At 42.2% G+C, this 25,715-nt stretch overlaps 1 protein-coding gene across 1 annotated transcript in view; it reads right to left on the reverse strand.

Moving 5' to 3' along the window:
* LOC146669047 (calcium-dependent secretion activator 1-like) overlaps window positions 1–25,715 on the reverse strand; it is a 337,734-nt gene that overhangs the window by 17,122 nt on the left and 294,897 nt on the right. The gene's annotated exons all lie outside the window — the stretch shown is intronic.

Genomic DNA, 25,715 nt, shown 5'->3' on the forward strand with positions numbered 1-25,715 from the left:
TCACCTATCGCGGGTTATTTTTAGAACGTAACTCCTGCGATAAACCAGGGACCGCTGTAATCTTAAAAGTAAAGAGGGTGTCAGCCTCCCTAATCCAAACTGGGAGCGTGTTCCAGAGGGCCTGAAAGGAGAAGGTTCCACTCCACGCTAGTAAGCTAGCAGTCTGAGAAGTGCTTTATTGGGGTACTACGGTACTATGAGGCCTTTAAGATAAGATGGGGCTTGACTATTCATGTATGTGAGGAGCAGGATTTTAAATATGATCCAGGATTTAACAAGGAGCCAATGAAGAGAAGCCAGTATTGGAGAAATATATAGTGCGCATGCGCCAACCAGCGTGCAGCCTGTTACAGTCGCTCCTGCTTTTCTCTTAGTTTAGCTCTTTTTTCTTACGTATTCTTTTTTTTTCTGACTTGTATTTTCCTCCGTTTTCTATCTCTTACTCAATCATGTGGATTGAGAGAGTTTTTGTTCTTCTGGTGGCCGTGGAACTGTTACTTTTATCATGGAACGGGACCGCGGCACATCTCCTACACGCACGGACTGTTTACTCCAGAGATCAGCTGATCGCCCTGATGCCGGCCGGCTCGCTGGCCAGGCCCGCAGAAGTGCCCGCAGAAGTACCAGCTGAAATTTGGAGGAAAACACATCGGGGATGCAGAGGTCAAGGACAGAAGAGAAGAAAAAAGGTGACGGTGAGACAGCGGAGGCTCGAAGCGAGGAGGAGGTTTAAACCGTGTCTGCCGTCTATCGTGATGGGAAATGTGCGATCGTTGGCAATTAAAATCGACGAGCTCTCAGCACTGGTACGGAGTCAGAGGGAATACCGAGAGTGTAGCCTGATGTGTTTCACCGAATCATGGCTGCACCAGGTCATTCCCGATGAGAATGCTTCCGTGGAAGGCTTCCACACTGTTCGGGCGGACAGGGACAGCATCGCTAGCGGTAAGCGGAAAGGAGGTGGGCTTGCTGTTTTAGTTAACAACCGGTGGTGTAACCCTGCCAACATAACAATCAAAGAAAGGATTTGTTGCCCGGACACTGAACTGTGTGCTGTTGGACTCAGGCCGTATTATTTACCCAGGGAATTCTCTCACGTCATCTTGGTGGCTGTTTATGTTCCCCCCTCTGCTAACCCCACAGCTGCATGTGACACTATCCACTCTGCCATAGCTCGGCTACAGACTCAGCACCCGAGTGCCTTTATTGTGATCTCGGGTGACTTCAACCATGTATCACTGGACAATACACTACCAACATTCAAACAATATGTGGACTGTCCCACCAGGGGAGAGAAAACTTTAGACTTACTGTATGCTAACGTCAAGGATGCATACAGCTCCTCCTCCCTCCCCCCACTTGGTAGGTCAGATCATAACCTGATTCACCTCACCCCCCGCTATGTGCCAATTGTGAGGAGGGAACCTGTGACCACCAGGACTGTTAGGAGGTGGTCAGAGGAGGCAATAGCGGAACTACAGGGCTGTTTCGAGGTGACCGACTGGGAAACACTCTGTGAGCCTCACGCCGAGGACATCAATGGGCTTACTGAGTGTATCACAGGCTACATAACTTTCTGCACTGACTCCATTGTTCCAGCTCAGACTGTTCATTGTTACCCAAATAACAAGCCGTGGGTGACTAAGGACATCAAAGCCCTCCTCAACAACAAGAAGAGGGCTTTCAGAGGGGGCAACAAAGAGGAGGTGAGGAAGGTCCAGGTGTTACTAAAGGACAAGATCAGAGAGGCTAAGGACAATTACAGGAGGAAGCTGGAGTGGAAACTCCAGCAGAACAGCATGAGAGAGGTGTGGAGGGGCATGAAGACCATCACTGGATTCAGGCCAACCAACAGCAGGGGAGCTGAGGGAGGTGAGAATAGAGCCGACGAGTTGAATCTGTTTTTCAATAGATTCGACACCACAGTGTCTGCTCCCACCCCCACAACCTCACCCGCAGTCAGCCTGGAATCCAGAGCCACACCACTGTGCCAGCCTCTCTCTTCACATGTTGCCTCCTGTGAGATTCCTGACACCCCTCCCCCACCCATCACCTTCACTCAATACCAGGTTGAGATGCAAATGAGGAGACTTCACTCAGGCAAGTCTGCTGGACCAGACGGAGTGAGTCCCCTTGTCCTCAAGACCTGTGCCCCCCAGCTGTGTGGAGTCTTTCATAAACTGTTTATGCTGAGTCTGAGTCTGCAGAGGGTCCCGGTGATGTGGAAGACATCATGCCTCGTCCCTGTACCAAAGACGCCTCGTCCCAGTGGCCCCCAGGATTACAGGCCCGTGGCACTGACCTCCCACATCATGAAGACCCTGGAAAGGCTCATCCTGGACCAGCTGCGACCCATAGTAAGTCCACATCTGGATCCCCTTCAGTTCGCTTATCAGCCTCGTCTCAGAACAGAGGACGCCATCATCTACCTGCTCAATCGTGTCTACACCCATCTGGACCAGCCGGCGAGCACTGTGAGGGTCATGTTTTTTGACTTTTCCAGTGCTTTCAACACCATCAGGCCGACCCTCCTGGGTGATAAGTTAGCAGCGATGCAGGTGGATGCTTCTCTGGTGTCCTGGATTGTTGATTACCTGACAGGAAGACCACAATATGTACGTCTCCCACAGTGTGTGTCTGACAAGGTGATTAGCAACACAGGGGCACCACAGGGGACTGTCCTCTCCCCCTTCCTCTTCACCCTCTACACCACAGACTTCAGCCACTGCACAGAGACCTGCCATCTTCAGAAGTTTTCTGATGACTCTGCGGTGGTTGGATGCATCAGCAGGGATGATGAGACAGAGTACCGGGCTGTGGTCGACTCCTTTGTCACGTGGTGTGAGCAGAATCATCTGCAGCTCAACGTGGCAAAGACCAAGGAACTGATCGTGGACTTCAGGAAGACCAGGAAACACTTGACCCCTGTTTCAATCCAGGGGGTCAGTGTTGACATTGTGGAGGACTATAAATACCTTGGAGTACACATTGACAATAAACTGGACTGGGCTAAAAACACCACAGCACTTTACAGGAAGGGCCAGAGTCGTCTCTATTTTTTGAGGCGACTGAGGTCCTTCAACATCTGCCAGAAAATGCTGAGGATTTTCTATGAGTCTGTTGTGGCCAGTGCGATCCTCTATGCTGTTGCATGCTGGGGGAGCAGGCTGAGGGTCGCAGATGCCAACAGACTTAATAAACTGATCCGTAAGGCCAGCAATGTTGTGGGGATGGAGCTGGACTCCCTCAAGGTGGTGTCGGAGAGGCGGATGCTGTCCAAGATAAAGACAATGTTGGATAACACCTCCCACCCACTCCATGACATGTTGGTCAGTCACAGGAGCTCGTTCAGTGAGAGACTGAGATTACCGAAAAGCACCACTGAACGACACAGGAAATCATTCCTGCCTGTGGCCATCTCCCTGTACAACGCATCCACTTAACACACTGTTTGCTGCTACAACTACACATGTTTCTTTTCCAAATATTTATTTATAAGTGACTTATGTATGTATGTATGTATATATATGTATATATTGTACTATTCTTAGTTAGCGTATTGTCTGTCTTGTCTTAATGTTGGTTTAAAATGGAGCACTGTAACAAAAAATAATTTCCCCCAGGGATCAATAAAGTATTCTGATTCTGATTCTGATTCTGATATGCTTTCTTTTTAGTTCCTTTCAGTATTGCCAAATCCAAAATGCTATGCCAGCATTTTGGATCAACGGAAGACTTTTCAGTTAGTTTTATAACAACCTGGTAATACTGAATTACAGTAGCTGAGGCTAGAAGTAATTAATGCATGAACTAGTCTTTCAGCATCACCCTGACAGGATAATCCTAATTTCAGAGATATTTTTGACAGTTCTGAAACATGTAGGACTGACTGACTTCAGGATATCTCACAGTGTTATTGGAGGCCAAGATAATGCTATTCAGAGTAATCATGTGGTTAGACACTTTAGACCTTCTAATTATACTGCCTGATGGAGCACGTATAATGGAAAGAGAATTGGTCCCAGCAAAAAAGTACCCTTGTGGTACTTTATAATGAGCTTAATTGTGTGAAGAAGACTCACCATTTAAGACTTGAGCTCCACAGAAGTGAAGACATTACTTGGATGAGCCTTACAATGCTTCTAGATGAGAAAAATCTTGAAAAAGTGATATGTTTCATAGGAGGTCTTTAAGATAAGATTTGGCCTGATTATAGAATAGAATAGGATAGCCCCTTATTATCATTGTACATGTGCAATTAAGTTGTAGCTGCTCCACACCAACTGTGCTTGAATAAAATATAAATACTGCCCAGCAGGAACATATAGCAAACAGCAGAAATATATACAGTCCAAATGGATACACACACAACAAGCGAAATATATACAAAATAAGAAAAAGGATTGACGACTGACATTGCAGGCATGTGTTGCAGGAAGATGCAACAAAAACGCATTAAAAACACAAAAAGGTGCACAGGAGTTGGGTGCTGCATAAAAGGGTTGCATATGTCTCTACGCACCACCATTTTATTTAAGACCTTGTATGCAATGAGAAGGATTTTAAATTTCGATTCAGATATATAGGATATAGTACAGGAGAAATATGCTCTCTCTGGCTAGTCCATGTTAGTACTCTCACGACAGCATTTTGCCTGAAGGCTGTTCAGGGAGTTTTTAGGACATCTTGATAATGATGAATTACAGCCAAGATGTACTAAATGCGCAAACTAGTTTTTTTTTTGAGACAGTTTCTTTCTAACTTTAGAGAGATTGTGCAAATCCTACATATTTATTTAATATGCACATTGAAGGATATGTTAGGATAAATAGAGCTGGGTGTCATCAGCATAGCAGTGAAAATGTATGCTATGCCTTCTAATGATACTTCCTAATGGAAGCATGTATAACGTAAACAGAAGTGGTCCTAGCACTGAACCCTGTGGGACTCCATAATTAACCTCAGTGTGTGAAGAGGACTCTCCATTTACATGCACAAACTGGAGTCTATTAGATAGATATGATACAAACCACTGCAGCATAGTAGTTTTAATACCTACAGCATGCTCTAGCATGGCATTGCTTAAAAGCTCTAGCTTGTAAGTGATGTTTAATTGCGGCCATCTTGAAGGACTATGTTGAAATAAACTGATCATATTTAAGCCTGGACCAGTGATTAATGTTAAGACCTCTTTAAGCAGCCTTGTAGGAGTGGGATCCAATAGATATGCTGATGTTTTAAGAAAGTTCACTCAGAAAGATCAAGGTGCTGTATAAATGAAAATGAATTGAACTGACTAGATGATGGCTCCGAGGCATCTAAACATTTTCAATTAAATGTGTATTGCAACAGAATCACTGAGTGATGTGATAAGTGAAATAATATACCTAATAATGCCTAACCTAGTGACCTGTCTGATGGCTTGCATCACTATAAACCAGTGTTATTGATATGGTTAGACATAGCACTTCGCTTTCTTCACAGCTTTGACTTTAAGAAGTTTCTGGTTACTGGCCATTATAAAATCCTTTTATTTCACAGTAAGGTTTGCTAGATGAGGGATGATGCTAAATGTGTGATATTAACCTCAAACTGGTGAAGCAACTGACTTCTTTAGTTTTGCATATTTAAGTCTGATTACCTCTTTATAACTACAGATGACAGTAGTTATACTGATTTCTCTGTGAGTGAAAGCAGCTAATAAATAATTATTCAGACTTTGAAATACCTTCAGAATCTCTCTCCAAATACCCTGCTTACATCAGATTATGGGGGGCTCTGTGTGGATGTTTTTCAACACATGCAATCCAATATTTAAACCCACTTCATGTCATAATTTGCTAACTGTACATAAGAACTTCTCAGAAAAGATGTGCAAAAAGGCCTTATTACCCTGTTTATTTAAACGATACCAAAACAATGACAACTGCATTTTCACTCAGCCCTCCACTGTGTCTCTAACATAGTCAGAAGTTGTTCAACCAGACCATAAATCAGCCCTTATAAACACCCACACCCACCCTCACACACACACACACTCAGAAAATCTCAAAAAAGCCAACCAATTTGTTAGGTCAGAGGCCCTCCTTTGTGGGGCTATTCATGAGCCTTTATGCTGCAGAGTGACAGGAATGTTGAAGCTGAGTAGGGGCCACATTATGGTGGGTACAAAGAGATTACAAGGAATCGGGGGACTTTGCCTCTTTCTGCCTCTTGTGTGTGTGTGTGTGTGTGTGTGTGCAGTAAATACAACCTTGAACAAAAACACATGAGAGAGTACACATTTCACTATTTATTTATTAAACAATGATTTTATTATTTAGTACTCAAATTATCTAAAAAGTAAAATTATAGTCTTACTTCTTTGTTATTTATTTCAATGCTTTCAGTGGTAATTTGGTCAGTTTGTTAATGTACTTAAAGTAGACATCACTGTCAATATGTTGTTTGGACCAAAACATTTTGCACGGCCTGCTACCTTATTTGCTACTTTTAATTTTATTTTGATATTAGAATACTGTGTTTTGTAAGAAATACAGTAGTTCCTGGAGTCCAACTTTATGCCTACTCGTGCAAACCTCTAACAAGCTTTGCTATTAGGTAATTCCACCTGAGACCTTGCCTCAGCACCCTGAGACAGATCTGAATGACCACTGACTAATTAGGGGGTGTGAACTGCCTGATATTGGTGCCTATAAAACCCCGTTGCATATGCTCTGTCTCTCCTTTTGAACACAGCAACGTACTGAAACAAGGGAGTCACACAGCCTCCAGTTAAAGGTCTTTGTATTACTCATAGAACTGTTTCTATTCTGAATGCGCTCTGGCCTTAACACTGGCCACTGGTAAACACCAAGGCTTATATATAAATTGCTGAAGTTCATAAAAACATGGTGGATGTTCTTCTGAAAGAGTTACGGCTGTGTGGGGGACAGAAGGGGGGATGTGCTGCGTGGAAAGCAGAAAAAGGGTCCTGATCAAAGCCGCCTGCTTTTACTTAATTTACTTAATTAATTTGTTCTTTCAAGATTTGGTGTCGTTGTATTTTGAGTTAAGTTGTACAGCTTGCCAAATAGTCTGGACAGGGGATTTAATTCTGGCAAAACTTTCTGTTAACGTTCTGTTAAACTATTTGTCTTTTCGTATTTTATTGCAAGTGTCTGAAGAGGAAACCATGAGAGTGGGAACATTGTGTACATTAATTTAACTTATAACATTCAGATATTATTCTAACACACTAATACAATCCTGTTAAAAGCTGTATTAAACAGACATATGTTATGTTATGGTGCCTGTTGAAAGTAAAAGAAAGCAACATGAATGTAATGAACGCAAACACTGGAACCTATCTGTCTCACTTTAAAAAAGGAAACAAGATGTATCTTTGTATGTGTTTTACGTTGGGATTCTCTTCCTCTCACAGTTCACTAAGTTCACTTCTGTTCTGTTGTGTTTCAGTAAAGTCCCAGTGTTATAGTGGAGCAGGAATATGTGGGAGTCAACACTCAGAGTGAGGAGTGAATAAAGAGGGACAGGACAGGGACAAAGATTTGGCAGTGTGTTCACAGCTTAAACCATCAAGCCACGCTAATTATGCAGGTGTTCTGTTTCTCTGAGACAATGCAGCACATAACAGCAGGGTGCAAGATGCTAGCAGGCAGGGCATACATGGAACGCCATAACCAAGTGGCCGGCATAGTGTACAGGGACATCTGTGCTGAGTATGGGCTGGAAGCAATGGCGTGTCCAGCGGGGTGGCCTGGGGGGGCACAGGCCACCCCCCAAACCAGACTGGCCACCCCAGGTGCCACCCCAAAGGCAAAACAATAAAATTCAATCAAATATCAAATGTCCGATTATGTTTTCACGGTGACGCTCAGATATCCGAGTGTAAGTGAATGCAGCATCGCTTCTGCGCTATGCGCATCACGTTAGCAAAGGTAGGAGAGCCAAGCGCGAAAGACGGCACTGCAGGAAACAATTTTTCGGTGAAAGAAAATGAGGACAGAATAAATGTCCCGGTAAGTAATATTAAGTTTGTTGAGTTTAGTAAACTTCGGTGAAATTAGAATACCAAAGAAAAAATAACACTTAAAGAATTATTGCAGCTGTGGAATATTTCAGACAGTATGCTACTGAGGGGAGCTAACATAAGAGTTATGAGTTATAAGATATCATCTAAGTCGTAACATTGCTGTATGGAGCTGCAGATTTGGTTGCAGGTTAACATAGCTGGACTGGCCATCGGGCATACCGGGCATATCCCCAGTGACTTATTTTTTATTTTTTTTGTAATGGCATGAACAATGAGAGGTGGTGGATTGGCCAGATGCAGGTCGATGTGTAAAAATAACTCAGTTGTTTGGTGGTGGCTATGACGGGGCTTCCACAGAGGCAACAGGTGGATGAGGGAAGGGGAGGCAGGAGGAGAGACCCGAGGCAGCCACCAGTCCGAGTGTCAGGTGAACTGAACTTCAGGTAAGAAGTTATGACCTGCAGTCTATCTGGGTCAGATATAAACCAAGTTTAGGTGGAGTTTATTTTCGTTGTGCTGACTTTTTACTGTCAGTTGCAATAACTCATACTGCGTTCTAGCCAGTTTGACTGAGTTTTTATACAGCTGGGTGGGTGCTATGATGTTACTGATAGTGAACTTTATTTTATTCATAAGGTTAGTAGAGTTGCCAACGGCTCCTTAAAAATGGAATGGTCCCTCATTCAGAGAAAATATTACACGTTTCGTATTGAGCTGAGAAGAGACGCAGTTTGTCCCGGACTTTAGCTAGAATGGAAAAAAGACACAAAGCTGGATTTATTCTGTCTTTATGCTGCACAGCTGCCTCTTCTTCTCTCATTCTCTCCCCTCCCTCTCCTGTTGCTACTTCAATCATGAAACTGATCAATGATCAGCTGATCGGCTTTTCTCTCTTGTTTGTTTATCGCCCACTTTGCGCCAGAAAGAGGAAACCAGCGGATATTGCGCTAAACAACAGCAGCACGTTTAAGCTTGATCAGCTGTTGTTAGAATTGATTTAATATTAATTTCTAGTATCAGCTGATGTTTGCTGGAGCCACAGCTGTAAAGCTGCTGGTCATGATGTCGGTTTAGATATGTGGTGAGAGGGAAACATGAAGATGAAACCAGGAGATGTCCTTACTGAACCATCAGAGCTGAACAGGTGATGGAGAAACAGGTTTACCTTTTAGGTGACATGAATGAGTTGAAGTTATCAACTGTTTCTGAGAGACAAATAACACCAGGATCCTTTTTTATGTAGCTGACAGCTGGTAACTGTGCAGGGGCGGGTCTAGCAAAGTTTTGCCAGGGGGCCAGGTAGGGCATTAACAGGGAAAGGTGGGCACAAAGAAATACTTTTCTTTCTTATTCTCATTTAAAATACCTAGTTTTTATTAAATAATTATCTAAATCTTACAACCAAAGTTTTTATCTGACGTAAAATGTATAGAAATCATACATATACCAAAAAGACTGTACATCACTGTCACAACAGCATTTGTTTTCATTCAAAGGCTTTATGGCTTTAATACCTGGTGGGTCGGTCTGTAGTAAAAATGCCCAATTTTTTTGTCCCAGTCCAGCCCTGCAGGTTAATACTGGCAGTGTCACCATGCCAGCTGACTGTATTTTATCATCAGCCAGTGTTGTTCTTTATCAATATTACCAAAGTTTACCATAAGGCAGCATAGAAAGTATTTACTTGCTTTCAGGTTTTATTCAAATGTTAGTCTTTTCATTTGTTTCCCCACTTTTTTCCTGTTTCAAAATCAAACACCAGTTTGTGAGAAGATTATCTTCTTTTTTTAACAGGCAGATAAAGTTTTGCATTGGCATTGGCTAATTTGTCAATTGTTTGTTACAAATGTTCGTATTTCAATTTTCAAAAATGTTTTTGCCCAAAACATATGTGCACTACATGTCAGTAAAAATGCTATGCAAATATTGATGTCCTTGAATGCTGAGTAAGCACTGACAAAGCACTGATTGTATCTCTTGTACTTTATCAACGCAGTATCTAAAAACTTTGCACCGTAGTGGTTAAAATCTCATTCTAATAAGAGTTAAAAGTGCATTTGGTTATTAGGTTTATAGGATTATTGAATTATGGTTAAGGGTTGGTAGAATTTTTTTTTAAACATTATCTGCCAATTAAATCTGCCACCCTTCTCCAAATCTGTGCCCCTACCTGGCCCCCCCAACAAAAATTTTCTAGACACGCCACTGGCTGGAAGTCCCGAGGTCAACATGGGAGACGCCCCCAGGATGGTGGAGAATGACCGAGCTAAGATCCTGTGGCACTTCCAGATACAAAATGGTGGTGGCTAACCAACCGGACATAGTGGTGGACAAACAGAGGACGATGATACCGAATGACATCAAAATCAGGAAGAAGGAACAGGAGAAGTACCAAGAGCACAGAGAAGAGGTGGAGGGTGAAGGTAACAGTGGTCCCAGTGGTAATTGGAAAACAGCAAAGATACTGTGCAGGACCCTCAAGCTCCCAGGCCTCTGGTAGAGGACCCGAGCCTGAAGGATAGACCGAGGGGAGAGGGGAATTTGTTTTTAATAGTGGTTTCTTCCCTTTAGTCTTTGTTAATTTCTTTTTTCCTTCTTCTACGCTTTTGTAGTTGCAGCTTTTTTTCTTCCCTTGGATTTCTGATTTTTTCTTTCGTCCCATTTTTGCAACAGCCCAATAAAAAGCTTGCATTTTGTTAACCTCATTATCTGTATTTTGAGTCACTTACATCAGACTCCACACAGTTTGCATAATCGGCAGACTGTGACGGAAATTGAGGCGAAAATGTTTCAACTTCTTTGATTTAATTGCTGTGAAGATGTTTTTAACATTAAAGAAAAAAATGTGGAATATTAATAACTTATATTTTTGTTAAAATCCACAACTACTCATTAAGTACAAGCTAATTTAAATTTTGAAATACATTGAAAACACATCTTGTTCACAGTTGAATTGGTGTCAAAAAAGAAGTCATAATAATATAAATCGCTGTTGTTTGCTAAGTGACCATTAAGCAGACCACTGGACAAGTATGTCTGAGCCGTAGTCTGCGTAGTACAGATGAAAAATTTGTGTGCAATTTTTGCACTATTTTAGAGCGAGAAAGGCAGAAAAAGTTCAACACGAGAGAGAAAGAGAGCGTGTCCTGCTGAGACCCAGCTGTGCCTGCAATTAGCAGGAGGCATGGAATGATGATTGCTGGTGCGGCAACACTAATGCCAAGTGACAGGCTTCCTTGTGAAGGAGAGGGGAGGCCGCTGAGTGCCGTAAAGCAAGACTACTTTTTCTTCTTTTTCACTTTGACAACACACTTGCTTACACTAGTGTACACACATAGCTCATATAAGCATACTCGCACAAACAAAGAAACAAATAAGACTAAGGTGGTGGGGGTGGGAGGTCTTTAAATCTGACTGCAAGACATTATGCACTTTACACAAAGGGCTTGTCTAATCCTACCTGCTCTGCTTTCCAGAGCCCACTGCTGGTCTATTCTAGTCCGGCTCACTAGCTCAGCAGTGAGGGTCCATTGATGACGACACTCAATTACCATAGTAACTCAGACAGTAGGTCAGAGCACCTCCCCTCTGCCCACCCTGCACGGCCAAGCTTGACCCTCAGCGAACATGTAAAACCTTTCACAGAATTAAGGATGTTCTTGTACAACATGGAATTCCAGAAATCACTGATGTGAGTCTATTTCTTTAGATATTGCTCAATGATTTAAAACCTGATATTCCGATGACGAATGTGGATACTAATGGAAAGCTACTTTCACAATTTAGCAATGATGATAAAAACAACTTTCTGATGTCTTCAGTCCAGTGATCAATTATTTTATGAATTAGTACAACAGGGGACCCCCCAGAGCTGGGGAACTCCCAATCAAAATGTTTTGACTGCAAAGGTATCCAAACATTCTAAAAGGTCAAATTAATTTTCACAGATTTAATTTCCTATTTTTCGTAAACAGTGATATATTCCCCCAAATGTCCTGCTATGAAGTAACACAAGCAATAAACATTATGGGAACAGTTTGTATGTGGCCAATGATTTTGGAGCCAAGGGTCTTCTATAGAGTTAGAAAAGTTGCTGCTAATGTAAAGCAGGCGTTTGGAGAATGTGAACCATTTTTCTGTGATTAGGCTATTGGTGCACAAATACAAACATCACCTTTAGTATAAAAAATGAGCTTTTTACATAAACTCCGTGAGCCACAGCTCATGTTTGGGTATGGCACAAATTGCAGCTGACCATTGACCATAGTCATAGCTGGGACAGCCATAAAAAGAGCACAGTGGGCGCTTCATGAAGAGAGCTGGTTAAAAAGTTAAGAAGAACAGCTAAATGCATCTCCTTCTACCTGCAATTCAGCAGATAAGAGAGAAAATACGGCGCAGCATTATAAAAACACGGTGGCTTGGAGAAGGGATTGGTGTATATTTGGGGTGGTGGGTGAAATGGGTTGAGGGGCCATGTTGTGAGGAACTAAACAGTTGGAATTACGGTCAGCGACCAGTCATTGAGTAAACATACAAAGAGCGTCAGAAAAGCTCTGTGGCAGACAATAAAAAAGAAAAAAAACCCGGCAGCTTCAGGCCCTGAGAAAAGTGAGCCATTCTACTTACAAAGAGCCGCTTAGGGGAGGATTGAGGGAAGAAAAAAGAGGGCTAAAACACTTGTGGGCTCAGAGAACTCTATGAGGGGAGTGAAAATGGAATAAGCCAGCAAGCACTTGAGGGTCCTGCCGAGCACCTGAATGGGATAGAGGGGTGGAACACTGGAGGGGGGTCTGGGGAAGGTGAATGGCCTTCTTTTTGGGTCCAATTTGTCTCTTTTCACCCTGCTCACCCTGCTCAGGCTCTGACAGATGTACAAAGAGGGAGCGGCGCTGGGCCACTCATCCACATACACACATGAGCAGCTGTCACTTTTGTCAGACAAGTTAATCAAACAAATGCCACCGTACCTCCCTTTATAACAAAGCAGAAGGAAAAGGGGCTGTGAAAGAGTGATAGAGACCTGAGAGATGACATGCGTGTCCTCAATCAATTGACCCTGTTGGTCATCATCAATAAACCAGCAGGACCCGACAAAAGAGAAGTCTCCATTAAACTTGTATTTCCCTCCTCTCGGGATGATCGTGGCTTTAGCATCCTTAGCCGTTTCCTCCCAACACCATGGAGCTGGGTATGCTCACAGAGGATTTAGGCCAAAAAGAAACCAAGCAGGGAAACAAAATGCTCTCTCTCCCAGTAATTATTGAGAACTCTAAGCTGCTTACAGACTTCATTAAACAGAAGTGAAACCTTTCAGAGCATGTTATGAAAAAACACAGTCAGTGTAACATATTCTGCCTGGCTGTCCTTCGTTCTTCGTAACAACAACAACAACAATAATAATAATAATAATAATAATAATAATAATAATAATAATAATTATTATTATTATTATTATAATGATGATAACAAGAATAACAACAATATTAATAACAATAATAATAATATCATTATTATGATTATGGTTAATATTACTGATATGACTGTAACCATGACTCCCTGTTTGCTTGTGTAATCCTTTTAGTGTCATTTAAACAACAGATTACTCGGTAGCATAAAAAACAACGAGAGGATCAGTGCAGCATCACAGTCATGTTGTTGTGGACGGGGTGAGGACAACTGATCTTTCTCTATGAGAAGTAAAAAAGTGGATTTGAAAGACGCAATTCTAAAAACGTTAGCTCTGTTGATATGCAGTGCCCATTATTGTGGGGTGTTCTCCTTACAACATAAAGAGCTTTGAGGTGTTTGTGATTTGATGCTATATAAATAAAACTGAATTATATTTGCTGAGATCAGAATAAATAATAGATAAACACTTTCAGTTTTTTCACCACAGTACTTCAAATAAAACTTTCAGCCAGTCAGATAAGGACAGCAGTTAAGATTGCATGGTGTTGATTAAATTGTTCACTTAGCCTGGCAGCTCATGACCAGAGATGGCAAAGTGGTGACAGCCAATTGGTATGACGGTATTCTCTGTCACTGCTAACCCCCCCCCCCCCCCACACACATACACACACTGCACTCCGCACACACAACACTAACACAAACCCACCCGCTGTGACCAAAGTACAGCAGTGCAGACAGCACCGATCTTAAATCCCACAATCTACAGCTCAGTTTGACCCGTGCCCTCACTCCACTTTACTTCAGCCCTCCGGCAGTTGGTAAACAGAGACGGCAGAAGCAGCAGCGATTAAAAAGCTCTTTATCTTTGGTCGTAGAGGAGTGCAATTTCACCATACTTGTGAATCTGACAACTACCCAAGGTCAGCGGAAATGCTTCAAATCAATCAATGAGCCGTGCTCCTAATCCCCTGTGAGCAAAGGCAGATTAAGTGTATAATTGACCCATGTAATCCCAGTATCTGCAACTCCAACCTTGGGGTTGGCTAAAGATTCGGTGGCTCAACAACTCTATCTTTATTTTCCTGCTCGCCTCGTGCCTGGACTGGGTACAGGGAGTGTCATAGTCCACAAAGCTGTGGGGTATCATTGCAGGACTGGATTTGTCTCAAGCTAAAGACATGTTTTTTTTTAATCAATGATCCCCAGGCGGCGCCAAACTAAGTCCTACTCCAGTATTATTTCAGCACATCTGTTTTAATCTATGCCTCTTCAGCCAGTCTTTCAAGAACCAGGGAGGGTAGAAAGGTTGCAAGGAGCCAAATTAATTTCTCCCTCATACATATAAATACAATCTCATAATACCTTAAAAAATCCAGCAACTCTAGGAGCCTTTTTATAGTGTGAGTTAGAGACTGCAGAGCTTAAAGCTGAACAAAATACTTTATATTGTATCTGCAGCATGAAGACCTTTGGAAAAATAATTAATCATATTTTGGAAAAGCTGTAAGTTTAGTGCAAAGTAAAGGCACACAACACACCACAACAATGCTTTTCATATTCTCTAAAGTCTGTATGTGAAATGGGTTGTTGCATAAAAGTGTTTGGTTTGTGATATAGCCCACATCTATGGGTCTAATTCCCTTAACATAAAATGACAAAGTTGGCAGTGTATTGCCCAAGGTGACTTATAAAGAACAGGTCATTAGAATGTTAATTATATGTTATTGTGGTAAGGCATTGTAGCACCAGAGAAAACTAAAACCAGAATTAAATGAAATAATTAACAAAAGAGCAAAATGCATTTGGAGAACTTTCAACATGGTAATAAATCTGGGAAATAGGTACCGTCTATAGGTCTAATGCAGGGGTCGGCATGATGACGAGTGCATCTAAAATTTCCTCAGAAGCCAATGTGCCATATGACTGCATTAGCAATAAATGTAATAACGCTCTATATTAACAGTTACACACTATATAGAACAACTTTATAGGATTATATTTGTTCGCAGATGTTGGCAGCTGTCAGCGAATACTTATCAGCTGTTTGGAAACAAAAAAAATACTTTTTATCCATAACAGCAAATGAACTGTACAACAGAAAATACAAATGCTATTTATGGTCTCCTCACAACAATGATAAGAAAAATAAACTGGGCCAATATGACATGTTTGTTGATACAGAGACACACATGTTAATGTGATCTCTGGTCTCCCACTCAGAGACACAGGTCTCCCAGTGTCCAGCATTCAGAGGCTACCTGAGGACTCATGTGAGAGAAAACCTGCTCACACAGACGTGTGGAGCCAAACACTGTCAATAAGGCCTCTGCAATGTTCTGAAGACCGTTAAACCTGTCAGGTAGTGACGTCCAGCAGGTGAACATGCAGCTCCATGAACACGCACAGCTGTGGATTCCAGCTGCGTCTGTAGTTCTGCAAACTTTGACCCCACAGAGTCGAGCTTTTCAGTTCAATCAGCTGCATTTCGATGTCCTCTGTGTCGAGCCAGTTAATGCGAGACAAATCCAGCTGACAAACCTTTCTGGTTTGATCAGAAAAGAAAACATTGGTCTAAACACCTGAAAGTCCCGAAAACACATTGTGAATTCTACGGATGTATCCGTGTTTTTCCGTGGTGCTGAAAAAAATCATCGGCCCGTCCAGCTATGCTTGTGCCATCAGTTAACTCTTCGCGTGCCAGCTGGGGCACGCGTGCCCAAGGTTGCTGACCCTTGGTCTCATGTGTAGGTGGCCCAGTGTATATGTGGAAAATATAGGCCCAAGGATATAATTCTGTGGAACTCCAGAAAATATTTATTTTTAGACGTACAGTCTGTACTTGAATCTGTTCAACCGAATTGGGGTTGCATAACAAAGTAAAGACTAAAGAGAATCCATCCATGTTAATTCAAGATGACAACCCCTACCCCAGCACTCACGTGCACACACAGCAGGCCCTTTGATGTGGTGGACTGTAACTCTGGCTGATGGTGGCTCATGTTTCAAAATAGTAGCAAATTTCCTACAACAGTTTTACAACAATTAATGTCAGCGGCTTAAATTTTGGAACCAACCACCTTTTGAAGAACGTGCCAGTGATTTTCCATTTATTTATTTATTTGACACAAGGAACCTTTCTAAGTGTGGCGTATGCACTGCATTATTGCACAAAGCTAACAGAGAGAAAACAGGGTTTTGTTTTGGGGGGTTTTGTTGTTGATTTTTTTAAAGACTGAGTGACAAGAAAAGCACAACAGAGCTGTAGGCAGCAGCTACAGACACCTTCACTGGCCCTTGTAATGCTGCAGGGAGAACTGATACAGACTGACAACAGAGGAGACTGCCTGAGACAAATTCCATTAGAAATGCTCTTGTGGAGGAGAACAGGATGCATGGCAAAGTAACAGATCAAGCTGTAGAAACAAACAGCAAACATCTAGCGCCAGACATCTTTCTGTCAGCCTGTGTGAGGACATACAGACAGAGAGATCACAGAAGAAGGAATAAACCTAAAGGCTTTGATTTAACACAATGCTACAGGCAGGTAGGGCCAACTGTACATATCAGGACACAATAAAGAAATGGGCATGCTTGACTAAGATTCTTGTTCTGTGATCCAGTTTAGAGATAACCCAGCAAGGAGAATTTTCAGGCCCTTGTGCTCTCAGTTTAGATTATGGAAACAGACACTCTCTACTTTTAAGATTAGGTTTTAAACTTTCCTTTTCGAGTGGATCCATCCCTTAGTCATGTTCTTAAACAGCTCTATTAGCTTCCAGTTCACCTATAAGTGATATTGAATCAGAAAGGCTGTGTACTTTCTCCTCCGCATTTCTCCATGTACACTTAAAAGCCGCACCTCCAGACACCAGTCCGTCAAACTGAAGCTTGCAGATGACACCACAGGTGCAGGTGGAGATGAGTCGGCCTATAGGAGCGAGACTGACAGTCTTGTGACCTGATGCAGTGCCAGCAATCTGGAGCTCAATGCTGCCATAACAGAGAGATGATAGTGGACTTCAGGTTGAAACCAGCCTCCCCAGATCCCATCTTCCTGTATGCCTGCCCAGTGGAGACAGTGAAGGCCTTCTTCTTCATGGAATCAGCACCTCCCAGGACCTAAAGTGGGAGCTTAACATCAGCTCTCTCATAAACAAGGCATAGCAGAGAATGTCCTTCCTGCACCAGCTGAAAAAATACAACCTGTCAAAGTCTATGATGGTGCAGTTTTACTCCTCCATCAATTAATCAATCCTCACCTCCTCCATTACCATCTGGTACACAGACTGCAGTGTGTCTAAGAAGGTGATTGGCTACAATCTGCCTTCCCTACAAGACCTGTACAACTGCAGGACACTGAGGCAGGCAAGGAATATTGCTGGGGACCCCTCACACTGGACACAAACTGTTTGTGACACCTCCCCCTGGCTGCGGTCCATCAGAACCAACACCTCACGGCATAAGAATAGTTTCTTTCCCTGGGCTGTCAGACTACAACAACGGCCCCTCAGATCACTGCTCAGTTAACATGTTGCAATAACACACTTATTTACTCTGGCTATAAAAACTTTGCACACTGGATTCAGTGAAAGCATTTTGCACATCATGTCCCAGTTATATTTCGTCAGCTCATAATATCATATATTTCTTATTTTCTATATGTATTCGATATCTGTATCTGTTGTTAGTTAGCATATACAGTGGTCCGTCGTGTGAAAGGTGATAGGTGAAACCCGTGAAGTAGCCAACTTTATTTTTTACAATTATTATAGATGTTTAAAGGCTGTAAAACCCGTCACTACACACTTTATACACTTTTCTCAGACATTTTCACATTTTTCTCTCTTGTTTAAACTCTCAAAGTTCAAACCTTTATAGAAAAATAAGCCCAGTATTATAGAATGAAACCAAAGGCACACGCGGTTGCCTTTGACGGTGCAAAATGATTCGTCGACATTGTTGTTTGTTAGGGAGAAAACGTACAAACATATACCGTACTTTCTGGACCATAAGCCGCTACTTTTTCCCTAGGTTTTGAGCCATGAGGCTTATAGAAAGGTGCGGCTATTCTGTGGATTTTTCTTCCACCACTAGGGGGACTCTAACCAGAATTAGAATAAAAAACAAGATAGATGAAAAATCAATGCAAAGAAGAATACACTACTTTTTCTTTAGCAGATAGAACACGCACAACAAATTACCAACTGGTAATTATTTTCAAATCCTCGCCCCTTCATCATGGAAACCACACGAAGAAGTTCGTATGATGCAAGTTTTAAGTTGAAGGCCATCGATCTTGCTATCCAGGAGGGAAACCGCGCTGCTGCACGCAAGCTTAGCGTCAATGAGTCTATGGTGAGACGTTGGAGGCGGCAGCGGGAAGAGCTCATGCAATGCCAAAAGTCGAGAAAAGCTTTCAGAGGACATAAAAGCAGGTGGCCTGAACTTGAAAATGTCCTGGAGGAATGGGTGAAGACACTGAGAGCAGGTGGCCGAGGTGTATCCACTGTACAGATCCGACTGAAAGCCAAAACAATTGCCCGCGAAATGAATATTAAAGATTTCAAAGGTGGGCCGTCATGGTGTTTCAGATTTATGAAACGTAAAAACCTGTCCGTCAGGGCACGGACCACTCTCTGTCAGCAACTCCCCCCTGACTATCAGGAAAAAGTTGAAAACTTCCACAAATTCGTTGAAAAAAAGATACAAGAAAACTCCATCGGACCAGACGACATAATCAATATGGATGAAGTACCTTTAACATTTGATCTGCCTCTGACCAGGACCGTTAACAAGACAGGTGCATCATCCGTGTTGTTGAAAACAACAGGCCATGAGAGGACGCACTTCACCTGCGTTCTGGCATGCACGGCATCCGGACAAAAACTTCAACCAATGGTGATTTTTAAGCGCATAACTATGCCGAAAGAACAACTCCCGAAAGGCATAGTGGTCAAAGTTAACACCAAAGGGTGGATGATAGAAGGTCTAATGAAGGAATGGTTAACGGAGTGCTATGGGAAGCGCCCGGGAGGATTTTTTCACCGGAAAAAAGCACTGCTTGTTTTGGATAGCATGAGGGCCCACATCACAGATTCTGTGAAAGCAGCGATCAAGAAAACAAACTCCATTCCAGCTGTGATTCCTGGAGGTACAACAAAGTTTTTGCAGCCACTTGACATCAGTGTAAATCGGGCATTTAAAGCTGCACTACGGGTTGAGTGGGAGACTTGGATGACAAGCGGTGAAAAGTCATTCACAAAAACTGGCCGCATGCGAAAAGCATCCTTTTCTGATGTCTGTCAGTGGATCCTAACAGCGTGGAGTGCTGTGAAAGAATCCACCATCACCAATGGGTTCCGAAAGGCTGGACTGCTGCGCGAAGAGAGCGGCGCACCTTCAGAGCCAACTTCACCGGAGGATGACAGTGACACGGAGAGCGAGACTGATGGAGGCAGATGTGATGAAGCGCTTCTGAGCCTGTTCAACTCCGACACTGAAGAAGACGACTTCATGGGTTTCAGCGAAGATGATTAAAGTGACATGTGGTTTCAAATACAGGAAAAATGGAGGTAAATAAATAGCGGTTATTTTCTCTTGGTTCTGTTACGTTTTAATCAGCAAAGTTGCTGCCGTGTTAAAAGGCATTGTTCGGAAAGAATCTGTTCAGGTACATACTTGTACATTTGCACTACAAGATTGTTCTGTACATGCAGTAAATATCTATTTTTTCATCATAGATATCTGCGGCTTATAGCTGGGTGCGGCTTGTATATCTTTTTTTTTTAAATTTTTTAAAAATAGAGCGGATGCGGCTTATATACAGGTGCGCTCTATTGTCCAGAAAGTACGGTAGTACAGCACTTCAGAGTCACACTGCTAGCAATTTATGTAAATTTGACAAGCTCAACGCATCCTGTACTGTACAGGAGACACGGCACGAGATTGACTGACAATCTACAGTCTACAGCCAATCAGGACGCAGAACACAATGCGCTGTTAAAAAAATAAATAAACGCTTGGTGTAGATGGACAGCAGGTCAGGGAGCTCTGATTGAATGATGCGTTCTGCCGAGCGCACCACCCTTTGCAGATCTCGTCTGTCCTGCTTGGTGCTGTTCCCAAACCAGGTGCAGATGTTTGCCATCAGGACGCTCTCGATGGTGCAGGAGTAGAAGTTCTTGAGCACCTTCAGTGGCAGATGGAAGTCTCTAAGTCTTCTGAGGAAGAAGAGACGCTGACGGGCTTTCTTAACCAGGGAGTTGATGTGACAGGACTATGACAGGTCCTGAGTGATGTGGACACCCAGGTATCGGAAACTGTCCACTCTCTCCACTGGTGTGTTACTGATGACCAGGGGCTCATAATTCCTCGCCTGCTTTGTAGTGAAGTCCACGATCAGCTCCTTAGTCTTGCTGATGTTTAGGAGGAGGTTATTCTCCTGGCACCAGGTCTCCAGGTTCCTAATCTCCTCCAGGTAGGTTGTCTCGATGTTGTCGGAGATCAGGCCCACAACAGCAGTGTCGTCAGCAAACTTGAGAATGGAGGTGGTGTCGGATGTGGCTACACAGTCATAAGTGTACAGTGAGTACAGCAGGGGGCTTAAAACACAGCCCTGAGGCACTCCAGTGCTGAGTGAGATGGAGGGGGAGACTTGTTTTCCCACCCTCACTGATTGGGGTCTGTCTGTGATGAAGTTGAGGATCCACTGACACAGTGATGAGCTGAGTCCTAGATCCTTCAACTTGGTGCTTAGAGGGAATTATTGTGTTGAATGCTGAACTGTAGTCCACGAACAGCATCCTAACATAATTCCCTCTGCCAGTGTCCAGGTGACTCAGGGATGTGTGGAGCAGGTGAGATATGGCATCGTCTGTGGAACGATTAGTCCGGTAAGCAAACTGAAGTGAGTCGATGGTAGCAGGAAGTGAAGAAGTGATGTGATCTCTCATCAGCCTTTCAAAACACTTCATCACAATTGAAGTCAGTGCTACTGGACGGTAGTCATTGTGGCAAGCGGGCTGTTGTTTCTTTGGAACAGGAACAATAATGGACTGTTTGAAGCACGTGGGAACCACAGCTTGGGCCAGGGAGAGGTTGAAGATCTCCGTGAACACCGGTGCTAGTTGATCAGCGCAGGCTCTAAGGACCCGGCCAGGGATTGCATCTGGTCCTGCTGCCTTCCTGGTGTTCACCCTCCTGAAGGTGTTCCTCACGGCATGCTCTGTGATGACGAATGCATTTTCTTCACTGGTGCACTCCGAGCGCGCGCAGCCGTTTGTTGTTTTAATTGCTGTGGCGTCGCAGCGAGCATAAAACGTGTTCAGCTCATCAGCCAGTGAAGTGTCGGCATTCATCATTGAAGAAGCTGGTCGTTTATAGTCCGTTATAGTCCGCAGTCCTTTCCACAGGCTCCTAGAGTCGCACTATGAGCTGTGACTCTAGTTTTCCCCTTATCTCCACTTTGCCTTTCTGACCGCGCTGCGCACGTTGTAGGACGCAGCCTTGTATAGGTCCATATTACCGGAGACGAGCCCTTCATTGTAGGCAGCGGTGCGTGATCTCAGAGCGTGGCGGATGTTTTTATCCACCCACGGCTTCTGGTTGGGAAACGTTCGGATGATAGTTCCTTCTGCTGTGTCGTCCGCTAGTTTCCCGATAAATCCCTCAACCGCTTCCGTAAACATGTTGATGTCATCAGAGCTGCGCCGAAACATGTCTGCGTCATCCAGTGCGTCCTGCAGCGCGGCCACTGATTGGTCCGTCCAGCGAGCGACCTCACTCCTGATTGGTGGTTGCTGCTTTAGCCTTTGTTTGTAAGCAGGCATGTAAGGTTTGTAAGCAAAAAACATATCAAGGAACCAGGATCAGTATTTAACTAAACTGTCAGCAACCAATAAAACAGATCCACATGACCCCACAACAAAAGACTGCACTCCTGGCCCGTGGCCATTTCACAAATGGTTAGGCGCAGGATATGTTCATATCTCAAATTCAGGACTGCAACAAGTCATTAAGTGAAGTTATTATCAAGTGAACTGTAATAATGTAGACAGTCAAACAATTGATGGAAAGATGGAAAGGACAGTGTGTAAGTCTTTAACTGTGCACATGTATCAAACATCATCCTGTTACTTCATTATCTGTGGTTCCAAACTATAATTGGGCGGTGCTTTGGCCGGGCACAGTGTACAGCGGCAGCCTTTTGGTAGCTTCGTCATCTTCACACAGAGGAATCGTGTTCACAGGAATAGTTCCTTTTAACATTTTCTACCTCTGACAAACAAGAGTATAAAAATCTTTTTGTTTGATGAAGTTGGATAAAGTGAAAAATCTCAGCATCTCTCTCGACTTAACTTTTTTTTACGTCGGTCCTCCTTAATTTTTCTAACAGGATGTAAATTTTTCTCTATTAATGCACGGTCTTTCCTTCACAATACAAAGCACCTAGAGACAATTATTATTGTGATATGACACTTATATAAATAAAGTTATATTCCACTGGATTGAAATATTTGTGACATAGACAAAACCCAAAAGTTTGTTTTTAAATGAAATTCTATCAGTAGGTTAGGCGAGTGACTGTGCAGTGTACCTATACAATTTATGACCAGTGTTGGGCAAGTTACTTTGAAAAAGTAATTAATTATAGCTACTAGTTACTTCTTCAAAAAAGTAACTCAGTTAGTAACTGAGTTACAAGATTCTAAAAGTAATTAATTACTTGAAAAGTAACTATTGCGTTACTTTAAAAAAATGTTTAACCCTCTGGGGTCTAGGGTATAATGGCCATTTTTTAACTACTTTTGATGTTTCCTCCACAGTTTACCTTTAAAAACTGTTTACTTTGCCTTGCTTGGTCTCATTCTTTTCAGCACAACCTCACGTGTCTGAATTTACAGTTATGTTTTAATTTTGACTACTGTATTAACGCAATTGATCTAAAATCAGACAAAAAACATAAAATCTGAGTAGAAAAAGTTATATATAACTTTAAATGCAAATATAAATTGTCAATTTTAAAATCATATGCACCAGTTTTGCAAACAACAAAGTTATTTGCACCCATTTACCTTTTATCCTTTTTTTTTATTCAAACGACAATTTATTTGAAGTATCTTCGAATTTTTGAAGGCGATGCATGTTTGTTTTTATATTATATTTTTCACTGTACATTCTTGTAAATACATGTTACTTCTTTCTCTTTGTGTTTTATAAAAAACTTTGACTTGGAAAGCAGCCGTATGTCTCTTTTACTCACCAAATGAATGTTTTTCCCTTTTTCCTGGTGTTATTATCTCATACAGTAAAACTATGAACACTGAGAAAACCTGTTTTTTCTTTATTGACTAATATATATAACACCTGACTACTATATTTAGAGAGTTTAAGAATATGTGTAAATATATGTTTTATTAGAAGCAGATATCGCAGTATCGCAATACATTTAAACTCAACAGAAATTTGTAGTTGCCCAGATGGAAATCTTTTCTATTGTGGTCTAATGGAACAAAGACTGAACTATTTGGTCACAGTGACTGGAAGTGTATGTTTAATAAGAAAGGAAGCCAGGCCATTAAATTAAACTCTGCCAAGAAAAGTCATCAAATATGACACCTAAAGTGCTATGAAACTTTTTGGGATAGTTTTCAAATCATCAAACAAATTGTGACACTAAACAAAGAAGTTTATTAAGGGGAAAAGCTCTTCAAATCTAACTGTGATTAGCCACATTTTTCAGAAAGCTTCAAACACGAGTGAAACATCCCAGCAGTTAAATAAGTTGAGAGCAAAAGAAGAATTGACAGCTGTGAAAAACTATTTAGAGCACATTAACAATGGGGAAATACAGAAAAAAATCCAGACCTCACACAGTGATGCAAATGACCCATCAGTTAATCCATGTCCTGTTTCTCATTAGATTTGGTCTCATTGGAAGGACGGTTGTCCAGAAGCCAATCTTAAGGAACAGAATCATCAGAAAAGGCTGAAGCATGCCAGACTACACAAGAACTGGACTTGAAATCAGCAACAAGTCTGAAGGGGTTAACAATTCAATTCAATTTTATATATATATAGCGCCAAATCACAACAACAGTCCCTATAAAGGTGCTTTATATTGTAAGGTAAATACCCCAAAAGAATACAGAATTACTCCAGCAATCAGATGACCCTCTATGAACAAGCACTTTGGCGATAGTGGGAAGGAAAAACTCCCTTTTAACAGGAAGAAACCTTACAAAGCTCATTGACCAGTTTGGGTGAGGGGAGGGAGACAGGACAAAGTTGTCTCTTTCTCTATGTTAGCCCTGGGACAGCCTGGTGACCTGTCTAATATTATGGCCTGTTTATGGTAGTTGGGATAGGCTTGAGCTCCTCAGCAACCTTGAATTGAATAAGTGGAAGAGAATGGATGGATAGCAGCAACTTCATTTTTCAGAATAACAATGACCCCAATCAAAATATCAATGCAGTGAAAGCATACCTGGATAGAAAAACACATAATGGAACATTATCTGTCATAGATTCACCTCCTAAGAGCTTGGACCAAATCATTACTGAAGCCGTGTGTGATCATCTTGATGACAAACAAACATAACAGAGGGCAGCCAACATCTAAGAGCAACTTTGAAATGTCCTTCACGAAGCATGAAGAACCTTTCTTGAGGAGTAGTTACAGAAATTACAAGTGGGCTTGGACAGAGTTCAGATGGTGTTGAAGAGTAAACTTGGTCATACCAAAGATCGACTTTCAAACAGAATACAAACTCTGCCTTTACAGTGTTTTATAAACTGTATTTCCACGTATGTTTGAACATTTCAGTAAATCACTGTACCTATATTTCATTTTTCTATCAAAATACAAATAGAGGTTAGATGGCTCAAGACTCTTGAACACTACTGTAAATTTTTAAGGTTTGTCTTAATGCACTTTAATTTAACTGTAATGCATGAAAGTTAACCAGAGGTTTTTAAACTAGTACTGTCCGCTGCCAGTGCTACCCCTCGGCTTGCCATAGAAACACCTATGGCATCAATTCAAAAATCTACTTCCCCTCATTCTCAAATTAGCGCATTCACAAGATTTTCAGAAAACTTTGGCTCTCATGAATCTCATTGACCTTTGACCTTACGGTTGAGGTCAATGAGACCTTCCGAGATTTTTAATAGATGCACTGAGGTATTAATTTCAAACTCCTACATTGCCTCATCCCTGAGTTATCACATTCACAAACCTGGGTGTCAATGTCAATGTCTTGCATTTGGC

The sequence above is a fragment of the Rhamphochromis longiceps genome, linkage group LG5, assembly GCF_057381845.1.
Source record: "Rhamphochromis longiceps isolate RC_006_pf linkage group LG5, R_longiceps_female_GT1.1, whole genome shotgun sequence".
NCBI classification, from domain to species: Eukaryota; Metazoa; Chordata; class Actinopteri; order Cichliformes; family Cichlidae; genus Rhamphochromis; species Rhamphochromis longiceps.